Raw genomic sequence first — 12,588 nt, forward strand, 5'->3', positions numbered from 1 at the left:
TTCTTCTTCTTCTTCTTCTTCTTCTTCTTCTTCTTCTTCTTCTTCTCCCCCTCTTCTTCTTCTTCTTCTTCTTCTTTTTCTTCTTCTTCTTCTTCTTCTTCTTAAAGGGTTTAATAGGTGCACATTTTATTTAGAAAAAATATGATAGTTGAACATTTTTTAAAATGTAATATGATTTAACATGCTCGAATAAGACATCTTAATTTAACACAATTAGAATAATTCTTTAATTTAAATTTATGCATAGCATGAGTAAGAATAATAGTTGTAACTAAAAAATCAAGTTAATATATCAACTAGAGTCTTTGAATGATTAAATACCCCAACAAGTCTTGATGCAGGGGCAATTTGTAAGCAATGAAATTTATCCATATGAATTACAACTTCTATTTAGTTCAAAATATATTAGTCCTATAATTATTATGGATTAATATGATTAGATTACTTTTTAAAATCTAATTAATATGAATTTAATTAAATTCAATTTTTGTTGGGTTAGTTAATTAATTTGAGCTACAAATAATGAGCCCACTTTGTTAATCCCAAGATGTCATCTAATTCTTAAGGCCCAATTTTGATCGTAGGCTTAAGGAATTAGAAATTGGAGTTGGTAAGCGTATGTTCCTTTGAGTGTTTCCCATAAAGGACATTATGAGGGTTGGGAAGAGGTGCAAGCACAGCCCAGTTATGTCGGGCTATTTGAGATTCTACAGAAGGTTAAGGATGTAGCATATGAGCTATCCTTGCCTCCAATATTTTCTGCCATTTACCCAATTTCCACATATTGACACTCTGAAATTATATAAGCGCTTTAGTGGGATTAGGTTTAGCTAGATGTTTGGTTGACTTTCAAGGAGGATTCAGTTGCTATTCTAGATAGAGATATCAAACGATTGCGATCTAGGTATATTCTGGTGATAAAAGTTTAGTGGAGATACCATGCAGTCACGAGGCTACCTGAAAGACCAAGCATAGCATGCCAACCCAGTATCCTTACTTGTTTGAGCCTTCAGGTACTTCTTGACTCTTTTCTTTCGAGGATAAAAGTTCTTTTATTAGTTGATATTGTAATGAACCTTTAGGTCATTTTCATCTTTTTGGGTATTTTTATATTTAAATCTTTTCTATAGCTTTGCCAAGTCATTTATGACTTACTGGGACTAGTAGTTTGATTCTTCGGCAGTTCGTTTGTTTTTTTATGCTAGTTTCCCTATTTTTGAACTTTTAAAGTTATTATTTTCCTTCAAAATTTCAAGTAAATAGCCTCAGATGAGAATTTTGATAGTTATGTTATCTCTGAAATGCAGATTTTAGGACATTGAGCCTTTAATTTGTGTCTTGAGGCTTTAAAACTTGGTTTGGGCTATCAATTATTTTTTTGGTTAAAACAAAACATTGGTTTTAGGGCTCAATTTTTGTCAAAATGAATTCCGATTGGGAATGTTGTTGATTCTATTGACTCTAAAAACATATTTTGTTTGCATGAATGGGTTCCAAACAAATCTGAAGCACCCAGTCTGAGTCCTTTACTTAATAAAAATTAGTTAGTGAAGCAGCTTAAGCATTCTTTTGATCACTTAAATGCGACAGCTTATGTAGTTAGAGCTGGTGTCAGCTTCCGCTGATTATGCAAGATCTTCTCCACTTAAGCAAGCTACATATGTGGATGCTAAGCTGCTTAATTAGAGGGTCGGGATAAATAGTGACCACCGCTTAAGTGGTTGGTCGGTTTCTTAAGCAATGCTACTTAAGCAGCTAAACCACCACTTAAGTAGAGGTTGCAGTATATAACTTTAATTCTTATTTGTACTTTGACTTTGGGGCTCAAATTGGAGGTTGATCATGCTAAATTTTTGAGCACATGATCCTTTTTTCATGTTGGACACAATTATATGTTAAATTTATGAATTTCATAAGTGGTTCTTATGAGTGATTTTTGACCGAATTTTATTTCGGAGCATAAATTCGCAATATGGGTATTGTTTTAAGGAGAAAATGACTTGTTTGAATTCAAAAACTTTGAAAAAAGTTTCAACTCAATTTTTCAAAGAAGATCGCCACTTAATTATTTGAAAAGGAAATAAAGAAAACTCTAAAGAAAATTCTAAGTCCTAAAACAAAAAAAGACTTGTATTTTTTAAGAAATATTGGGTAAGAGATTCTGATTAACACTTTAGTAAGGGTTTTAAGGCATCCAAAATGTCCACTAACACGCTGTTGTCCGGGCTATTTGAAAATAACTCAATTTTACTAACTTTTAAAAGAAATTATTTTTTATCTAACAATTAACAAGTCAAATGAAAATTATTGATTAACAAGTCTATTTGAAAGATAGTTTTGAAAACAAATTTAGGTAACTAACCGAGGAATTTAACTAAGTTAAAAAGTTAGTAACAAATAGATGAAGAAAGCTAAGATGAATTAGGCCTTTGGAGGCCCAAACTCTTTATGAATTCCCTGTCCTAATTCTAATTGAACTTTTGTCCTAGCTGTACCTATCCTAAGTATAAGAATTAGGCTCTTTTAGGCCACAAATATTTGAGTCCGTCCTAATTCTGTTTTAAGACCTTTAAGGTCAAAATCTGCTCCACATGTGTTAAATTACAATTTGGGTTTCTGGTCCATAAAACATAAAAATTGACTTTTTTTTAAGTTAAAAAAATATTAGCAACTTTCAGTCATGAGATTTGACCCATTTTCTCTTATCTTGAACCTGTACGTCACATATCAATAGGAAATATTACAAAAAGTGACAAACTTAAGACCATAATTATAATAAATAGCAACACTTTCACAAAATTATATTTTGTAGCAAAAGTATCATTTTTCCCCATAAATTTCAAACACACGTGTTTCACTATCTCTCTCCTATTTTCACGCTATTACTTTACCTCTCTCCCATTTTCACTCCATTACTTTACCTCTCTCCAATCTTATCATATTTTCTTTTTAAATTGCACTTATTTTTCGAATTCTATTTCATCAAATAAGGTAACTATCAAATTACAGTTATTGCATGTTATCTCTTCCACATATTTTATAAATTTTGTATTTTTTATATTTTTTTGTTCAACATTGTCCTTGCGATTTTTCTTTGGGGTTTTGTTGATTTTTTGTTATAAGATTGTGGAGGATTAACACAAGATGAAGATCTTAAATTCATTTCTGTGCCTATTCAGTCGAAGAAAGCAATGATCCTAGAAGAGGTGATATCGGAGCATTGTAATAATCCGGAGAAGATTGCAGAAATTATGAAACAAAAAGGATTGAGAAAACCTTCATCTCCAAATCCCCGCAAAATGTAAATATCTAAGAAAAAGAGGAAGTCAAAGAAAATGGGAGAATTAAGTAAAATTTTAAGCCCTGTTGGTCAAAATTCTTCTAAATACGATTTCAAAGAAGATAAAGTTGAAGAGATATTTGTATTTATAATTTTATTAGCTTATGGGTCATGTGTAGTATATATGTATTTTTTATATACATATGGTACTTGTTGATATATTTTTTTAGAAGGTAACATATATATTTTGTAGTATTTTTGTTAATGTTTATGATATGTATTATGTATTTTTTTTAATTTAGTTGTATGTATACATATATAGTTGTAGCTGTTAGTGTTTAAGATATGCGTTTGTATTTTCTTATTTTATATGAGTCGCCTTTGTATTTCGCAAATACATACAAAGATATATAGTACATAGTTATGTTTGTTACAGTTTAATATGAATATGATATGTATATCAAAGTCATATTTGTATTTTTTGTATGGTAATATACATATGGATCAGACATGTATTCTGTAAATACATATGCAGAGTTATATGTATTTTGTTGTAATGTAATATATATTATGTAAAAGAAAACATAAGCCTACTATATATTTTGTATTATATTTTTGTGAAAAGTACATGTAATATAGATTTATGTCATTATTTTGTTCTATAGGTGTCACATGATCATATATTCATGGCAAGAGTACTTCCTAGGTTTGCCTGACTTATAGGATGTCACATAGTCAATGATATTGAAGAACGTATTAAGGCGATGTTATCAAAGGAGTACTTCCTAGGTTTGCACCACTTGAGCAGTATAAGGTTTTTGTTATAAGAATATTTGTGGTGTCTACATGAACAAGAAGAAATGTGTAGTTCAAGTGCAATTAGGCCGATGTATTATGTCACAAATCTATTATAAATTTTTTGGAGGCATGTGTATGTATTTGTATTTCATATATATAAATGCATATCTATATGTATTTTTGTACGGTGTTGGATTTGTCTTTAAACTATTCTATGTCATTTCAGAGGGTAACATATGTATTTATTTATATTTTATACTATTTAAGATATGTATCATGTATTTTTTGGATTACTTATATGTATATGTATATAGCTGTCCTTTTTGTTATAGAGATTTGTGTCCTATATGTTTATATATACATATGAGATGTATTTCTGTAAATACAAATGCAGATATATATGTATGTTTTGTTGTGTAAATACATATTTAGATCTGTATGACTATGTATTTTATATATTTTTTTAATATGTGTATGTGATATACATATTTTTCTTTTAAAAATAAAAGTTAGATAGAAGAGTAATAAAATTAAAAAAAACAAAAATAGAAAAAGAAAAAAAAATGAAAAAAAAAGAAGAAAAAAGGAAAAAAAAAAAAAAAAACAAAAAAGAAAAAAAAAGAAGAGAAATAGAAGAGAGAAAATAAAGTGAAAATAAAAAAATCAAAATAAAAAAATAAAATGATAAAAAAAAGATGATGGAAAAAAACTAACAAGAATCAAAAGTTAGAGATATAAGAGAGTTAAAGAGAGAAAAAAATAGTAATGATATTTTATTTCAAAATTTTGAAGATCACGAAGAAAATAATCTTCACCTTTGAGTTTGATTTGGAAAAAGAATCTACTAGTTAAAGAAAAGTATGAGAAATGAAAAAAAAAGAAAACGAAAAAGAAAAAGAAGAAATAATGAAAAAAGCAAAAAAGGAAAAAAAAGAAGAGAAATAGAAGAGAGAAAATGAAGTGAAAAGAAAAAAATGGAAAAAATTTAAAATAAAAAAATAAAATGATAAAAAATAAGATGAAAAAAAATCTAACAACAAAAAAAGTTAAGATATAAGATAGTGAAAGGGAGAAAAAAAAGTAATGATATTTTATTTTGAAATTTTGAAGATCAATAATAATCTTTGAGTTTGATTTGGAAAAAGAATCTACTAGTTTAAGTAAGAGTAATTTATGGAAAAAGAATCTACTGCTTTAAATAAGTAGAGTAATTTAAGGAAAAATAATTTACTTCTTTAAATACATGGATAATTATTCCTTCTTTAACTCAACTAATTTGAGTAAATGAAGGACAGTAAATCTCGTTTATATATATATTTATATAGGAAACTTTATCTAAAATATAAGATACAACTTGCTATTATTCGTAATTATGAAATAGTTGCTATGAAACTCCTAATTATGAGTTTAAATTTGTTACTTATGAAATTTTTCCATATCAATATTGGCCTCTTCGAATTGAATTTGACTCTGACTCACAAAAAGGGAATGGGCCTTACTAAACCGTTAATAAAATACAATAAGAAAATCCTATGTTGGGCTCAGACAAGTTTCACACGCAAAAGATAAAATAAAGAAATTGCTATATGTTCTAAACTAGACAATTAAAAAACATAACAAAATAAGAAAATGACATGAATCATAATAAATAATCAACATCTAATAATAATAATTAGTAAGATGCACTCAAGTTCTTTAAAAAAGATAAGGAAAGGCCACATATAGCTTCTTAACTAAAAAAAGAAGAAGAAAAACATATGGGGGAACTTATAAAGAATTCTCATATTCAGTTAAACAAATATACACACGAAAACAACTTAGAGAGAAATAGTAGCAATAAGGGAAAATAATCACTCAAACACCATATCATAGTCCATTTGAAACATCGAATTCCATAGCTAAAAAAGAACGACTCAAGTTCATCTAACAAGAGAGGATCTGAACTAAATAAGATCACTATAATGGCCCTCCAAATCATTTTCTATATTTGCATACATTTTTACCATTTAGAGCTTTTCCATAGTTGTACCAACTCATTTATAACTGCTATAGCTGACAGTTTGGTTATCGGTCAGTTCATTTAATTTTTAGGGCCAATTTCCTATTTTGAAGTTTTCATTATCGAAAATTAGGTATCGAGCTTAAACTTTAGGTTGATGGTCTTGTACGCCAATTCTGATAGTTCCATTAGATCCGTAACATTGATTTTAGGCTAGGGGGACCTTTTATTCAGTTCTCAAGATTTTCAGACTCGTTTTGAACTATTGGGTGGATTCTAGTTAAAACGACCATGGGTATGAGACCCATATTTCATCAAAACGCCCATGGATGGAAATTTTAATGGCGTAGTTGAGTCTTATTGAAACCAAAGCGATACAAAAGGTATAAATTTGAGGAATTTAATAACACAAAGATTTAACGTGGAAACCTCCTTTCTCAAGGGAGCAAAAAACCACAACTTTCCTTAACGAGAGCTTCAACAATCCACTATAATCAACCTCTTGATTTTAAATTTTATTTGAACTTAAATCTATGTTCCACCTGCTTGTAATAACTCTGCTACAAGTCTACCTTGACAACTCTGCCAAGAACACACGTTATTACTGATTAACTCTAACGAATATTGAACTCAAGTAACTCTACTTAAGCACTCTCAATAAAAAAAAAAGGAAAACATTACTCTTATAACATTAGTAATTCAATTAAAAATCAAGACTCGACTCAAGAACACACACACTTTCTCAACATACAAAGAATGAAACTTGAGCAATGTTGCAAAATTGAGTTTTTGGCTCTTTCACTCTTTGAATAATTAGGATTTTGAAAACTACTAAATTGAAAATTATTCTTTTTCTTTTATAGTGGAATAATGATTAAGGAAGAAATTTAATTAAACCAAGTGTCCTGACTGGTACATATCTGACCGGTGCAGTTTCTTACACTAGAAGAAAAAACTGTGCATGTCATGTGACATCTATATATTTTCGTGAAGACCCAGAGACATGGTCCCTTGTTGTCAGATGATCATCATCAAAACAAGATATAGCAATTTCCCCCTTTTTGATGATAACAAACCACATAAATTGTCCACAAAACTTGGAGCATCAAATTCATTCATCTTATTTAGTCAGAGTGATTACCACTACTATCAGTGCATGTTCCTCCTATCATTATACACTATGCTTCCCCCTATCAGTACTCCATTATGCTTGAGCAAAGTTCTTCCCACTATCACTATTCTATGGCATTATGCTTCACCAATATTAAACATATTCAATATGTATACACCTGGTACCTGCTCCCTTACACATCATGAAGCACTCACACCTGGTCCCTACCACATGAAATCAATATTCCCCTTTTTGGCATCATTGAAAAGTGATAACAGTAAACCAAGAGTAAAATAAGCACAATTTAGTTAAATTATGGCCACTGGGGCAATACTAACATGAAAAACAACTTTAAAATTAAGAAAGAGACAGATGAAACGCACAAACTGAAAGTCATTCATATGTAAAAAGTAAGTATCATTATAGTGCATAATTTTAATGTTCTAGAGAAAAATCCTCAGGAATCAAGAAAGATTAATAGGTAAAGGACTTAGAAAGAGAGTTTGGAGAAGTAGAGCCATATTATTGTTCTCTATAGCATAATAATGTAAATTCCTTGGTTATATGCCTTATCTCTACATTCAAGGTAAGAACCTTATCACTCAAAGTTGAACTCTCTTCTTTAGTTCTAAGCTCTTCATAGACACTTGGATCCTTTTTGGAAAGATGTTGAACTGTCATTTGCAATTTGGTAATCTTTTCATCCTTAGCAATTGAGTTGAACTTCAGTTCTTCTATTTCTTTGTTGAATTTCTCTTGAGAGATGTTACCTGATTTCTTTCACACACACTCAGTTTTGTTCAGAGTCTTCATACCAAAAAGTTGTATCTCATAGATAATAGAATAATGATCAAACACTTTGTTCAACTAATATCCATAAGGTATGCCATGTTTTTCATTTTTCTCATGAACAACTTTATTCATGTTCTCCATTATTAAGGCAGGTAAGCAAATAAACTCAAAACTGCTAAGACACTCCATCACATATAAATTAGAAGCTGAAGCAATGTTCCTCTTTTGTGATCTAGGCATAATCACTTTGTTAATAAAATCAAAAATTAATTGGACTTCACTTTTGAGTGATTTTCTATTCGCTGCAACAACAAATTTTTCTTTAATCTTTAAGCATTTGCCATGAACTCTATTGATGGCTGTTACTTTGAGATAGTTCTCACTCCACTGATAAAAACCTGTAGAATTCTCCCAAATTATACAACATCAAGATTCATCTTTTTCCCTTGAACTACAATTGTGATCTTCAGTCTGTCTTCAAAAAAATCCAATGTGGAATGAAATTCCTTGACTACCTCATCAAAAACTGTGGGAATAGGTATTTCCATAAGATGAAGCCATCATTGATGTTTAACAAGCTCAACTAATTTCATCATATCTGGTTCTGTTAACATACTTTAGTTAAAGATCCTCCCAATTAGTACCTTTTATTTTTCAAGAATCTGTTTCTCACTTCTGTAGACATAACCTTTCTTTCTTTTTCCATTTTTCCCTTTTTAGAAACATTGATGGGTTCTTCTTTAGTTATTTTTCTTTTCTTAGAACCAGGTCCTTCAGAATTTACTACCTCTCAGAAAAACTTCTATATTTCTTTTTAGGAATTCTTGTTATCTGACTGACATTTAGTTTCTTAGTACCAAACACACTCTTTCTTGGGCTATTCGCTAATATGATAAGGGTTTTAGCAACCCAAGCATCATCCATCAATATATTTCTAGAAAAATTCTAAGGCTTCAGGGATGATTCTTCATTAACAAGTTAAGTGAAGAAGAGTTTGGCTTGGGAAGAGCAGAAGAAGAAGGTTGTTTTTCAAGAAGACTTAAAGAGAGGATTTTTATCTATGCTAACTAATAATGCCCAAGATACACCTTCACTCTGAAGGTTATGCGGTCGCTGTCAAATATAGTAAACCAACAAAGGTTGGGGTCAAATCCCAAGGGAATACGTGGAATCGTGGCTCTCAACTATTGTAATAAACGGGCAGAACAGAAAAACTAAATGGGGAGTTTTGATTAGCAATATTGAGCAAGTAGAAAATATCAACTTTAGTTGTAATCAGTCGTAAGTGAACACTAGGATTGTCTTCCCCCTGGCTTCTTAACTTCGTAGGCGTATCATGCTTTATTGAACAAACCCCATACCTTACATGCAGAATTGATAAATTATGTACCATCTTCAATCTTTTGGACGAGAAGATAGATTTCACCCTTTACCTATTGAGTCTCAGGATGTCTCCTTACTAACCCTTATCTTGATTCTAGTTAACTATTACCTTTTGAGTCTCTAGTTATTAGATAAAATATAACCATCTTACTTAGATAAAACCTAGTAGCATGGATCGACAACTAACTATCAGATTACTATTGTCATTATCTTTTCCTAGTCACTACTTCTCTTTTTGACTAATAAGCAATAATCTAGGCGAGATCCTAACGTTTGCAACCACTAAGATAACTATAAAAGTGAAGATAACACAATGCATACATAGGTATCATGACACGACCCGAAGTAGGGACTTATCGTATTGGGCATCTCAAGCCTAACAAGGATCAGAGATTGCCTCTCTACCCAATCCAACCAACCAACACATACCCTGAGTCAGATGAATTCCGAATATATAACAAGATAGAGCAATCAATCAATACAAAGACTTTGGGATAGGTCCAAGACCATGAACAACCCAAACAAGTCTAACTATCCAATACTCAACCAACAATCGTAACAAAACCAAAAATAATAACCAAGTCCATATCCATACCATAACGTACTCAAGTTCACAATTTATCCATACAAAGCCTCTAAAAGAAATCAAAGAATATCCTGTTGGGATATGCCCCCAACCATAGCCAAAACTGATGTCCAAGTCTAAGCTAATAAAGACATAAGAAAACTCAAAGCAAGAAATAGAGCCTTCCAAAGTATGGAAGCTCACCACTTAAAGTCAACACAAGTTATTCCCGAGTCTAATCACTGAGTAGGAGGTGTAGTATGACCAACACCTAGATCGCATGGGGATATAATATCGAAAATAGTTAGCGGTTAGAACGCTAGCATGTAACTCAAGGATAAGGATAATACCAACAACTCAAATGCAATCCACCAAATGCATATAACCAATGCAATACCTTCATATATATATACATACATCTACCATGCCGGGGTAGGGAACAAGATTAGCATGATCTTTGAAAACATTAACCTGGATGTGTAGTATGACTATCATAGAACAAGGCACTCACGGGCTATAGGGGACCAACTCTCCCCTAGTTGGAAGGGCTGCAATGCTTGTAGCTGCACGAACCAGAGAATATTCATAACCATATATGCCTAATGTGGGACTTGAACCTCCCAGCATAATCAAGGTGACTTAAGCACTGATGCATGTAGTAAGGGGGACTCGAACATCCATTTTATATATTCATTTAGGAGACTCAAACCACCAGGTCATAAGACACCCACACTGGCTAGTGGTTTCCAGTGTTAGTCCTTAGGAATTCACTTTCATAGCTCGGATACAGATCCTATTTTAAAGCCCAATTTAAAACCATCATTTCACATACATAACCATTAGGTCAATTAATTACCGAAGGCACTTTGTTGGTATCATCATACCAACACTACTTGCAAGTAAACCATATGACAGAAACATTAATAATCAACCAATCATTCTTTTGACTTTGGGACTTGAATCGATTGTCTAACATAGACATAAATCAAGTTAATGTTAGGGAATCAAACCTTTTTTGTCAATTAAACCACCAAGGTGACCATTTAAATCATTACATGGACAATAAGTCCTTTACAAAACCATTTACCAATCATCTATATTCATTAGACCAATGCTTTAGTTCAAAAAATCATTTAACATATGACTAGTTTATTGTCTTAGGCATTTTCACAAACACTTTGAGGGCATATCATTACTATGATGAAAACCCATCAATTTTAAGGTTACCCATGACCCATTTGTTAAACCTTAATTACCAAGAACCCACATGTGCAAACCATCACCAAAAACATGTATAAACACAAGTTAAACCAAGAGTAAACAATACTCGACCATATGCAACAAAACCCTCAATTTTGATTTTCAAAACTACCATTTAATAATCACAATCACAATTTAAAACACATGATATTTATAAACTAATAATGAGGGAAGATTCACATGCTTTATTCAAGAAGATTCACGAAAGAAACTTGACTCTTGAGCCTCTAGATGAACACCTTTGAAGAACCCTAGCCCAAATTTTCTTGAGAGAGTTTAGAGAGGATTTTGATATGTTTTGATCTTTCAAAGTATGTTATAAGAGGCCATAATATGTTTTAAGACGTAGGGACTTAAGGGTTTTGGGGTGGGAAATGTCCAAAATGTCCTCAATTTAAAAGATGAAAATATGTATGCAGGGGCGTACGACCACCCTACCCAAACCATACCCTATCATACTAGTGGTGCCCACCACTAGTACCCTAGGTATAAACTTGGACCCCAGCACTATCCAACATATGAATTATTAGACCAACTCGTATCTAATCATATGATTGTTACCCTCTAACCCGTACCCTAGCGTATGACTAGTAAGATGCCTAATCTTACTTTGGATAGAATGAAACCAAACCATACTGATTATCATATGAGTAGAGAGACCCTAAACCGTATCACATTATAAGACTAGTATGCACAGGTCGTATGATGTCCAGAATGCTTAACTTAGGAAATTTTCTAAGGGTCCAAAGTCAAGGTGTTTCAATTCTCCCCCACTAGGATCATTCATCCTCGATGATGGGTAAGGCAAGCACAAGCACGAGTTAACACATTATTACACATCAAACTAACCCTTAACCAAGTTAGAAAATAAAGATGCAAGGAAATAAATCTTTCCTTTAACTAAGTTATAAAATAAGGATGTGATGAAAGACACATACCATCCACACAAATTTCCAAAATGGGGAACACATGCGGATACTTGGAGTTTATGTTCTCTTCGGTCTCCTAAGTAGCTTCTTTAACCTTATGGTTCCCCCAAAGAAACTTTACCAAAGCCATATCCTTGTCTGTAAACGACGGACTTGATGATCCAAGATCTCAATCGGAACTACTTTATAAGATAAGGAATCCGATATACCCAACCCTTCCAAATGAACAACCGATGAATGATTGCCCACGTACTTTATCAGCATAGAGACATGGAAAATAGTCTGAATAGAGCTCAAACTAGGAGGCAACTCCAACTCATAAGCAACATTTCCAACCCTCTTTAATACAAAGTAGTAAGGGCTAACATACCAAAGACTTAACTTTCCTTTCTTACCAAACCGCATTACTCCCTTCTTGGGAGATACCTTTAAGAACACCCAATCGCCAACATTGAACTCCAAATCCCTACG

The sequence above is a fragment of the Capsicum annuum genome, chromosome 10 (assembly GCF_002878395.1).
Source record: "Capsicum annuum cultivar UCD-10X-F1 chromosome 10, UCD10Xv1.1, whole genome shotgun sequence".
In the NCBI taxonomy this organism is placed as follows: Eukaryota; Viridiplantae; Streptophyta; class Magnoliopsida; order Solanales; family Solanaceae; genus Capsicum; species Capsicum annuum.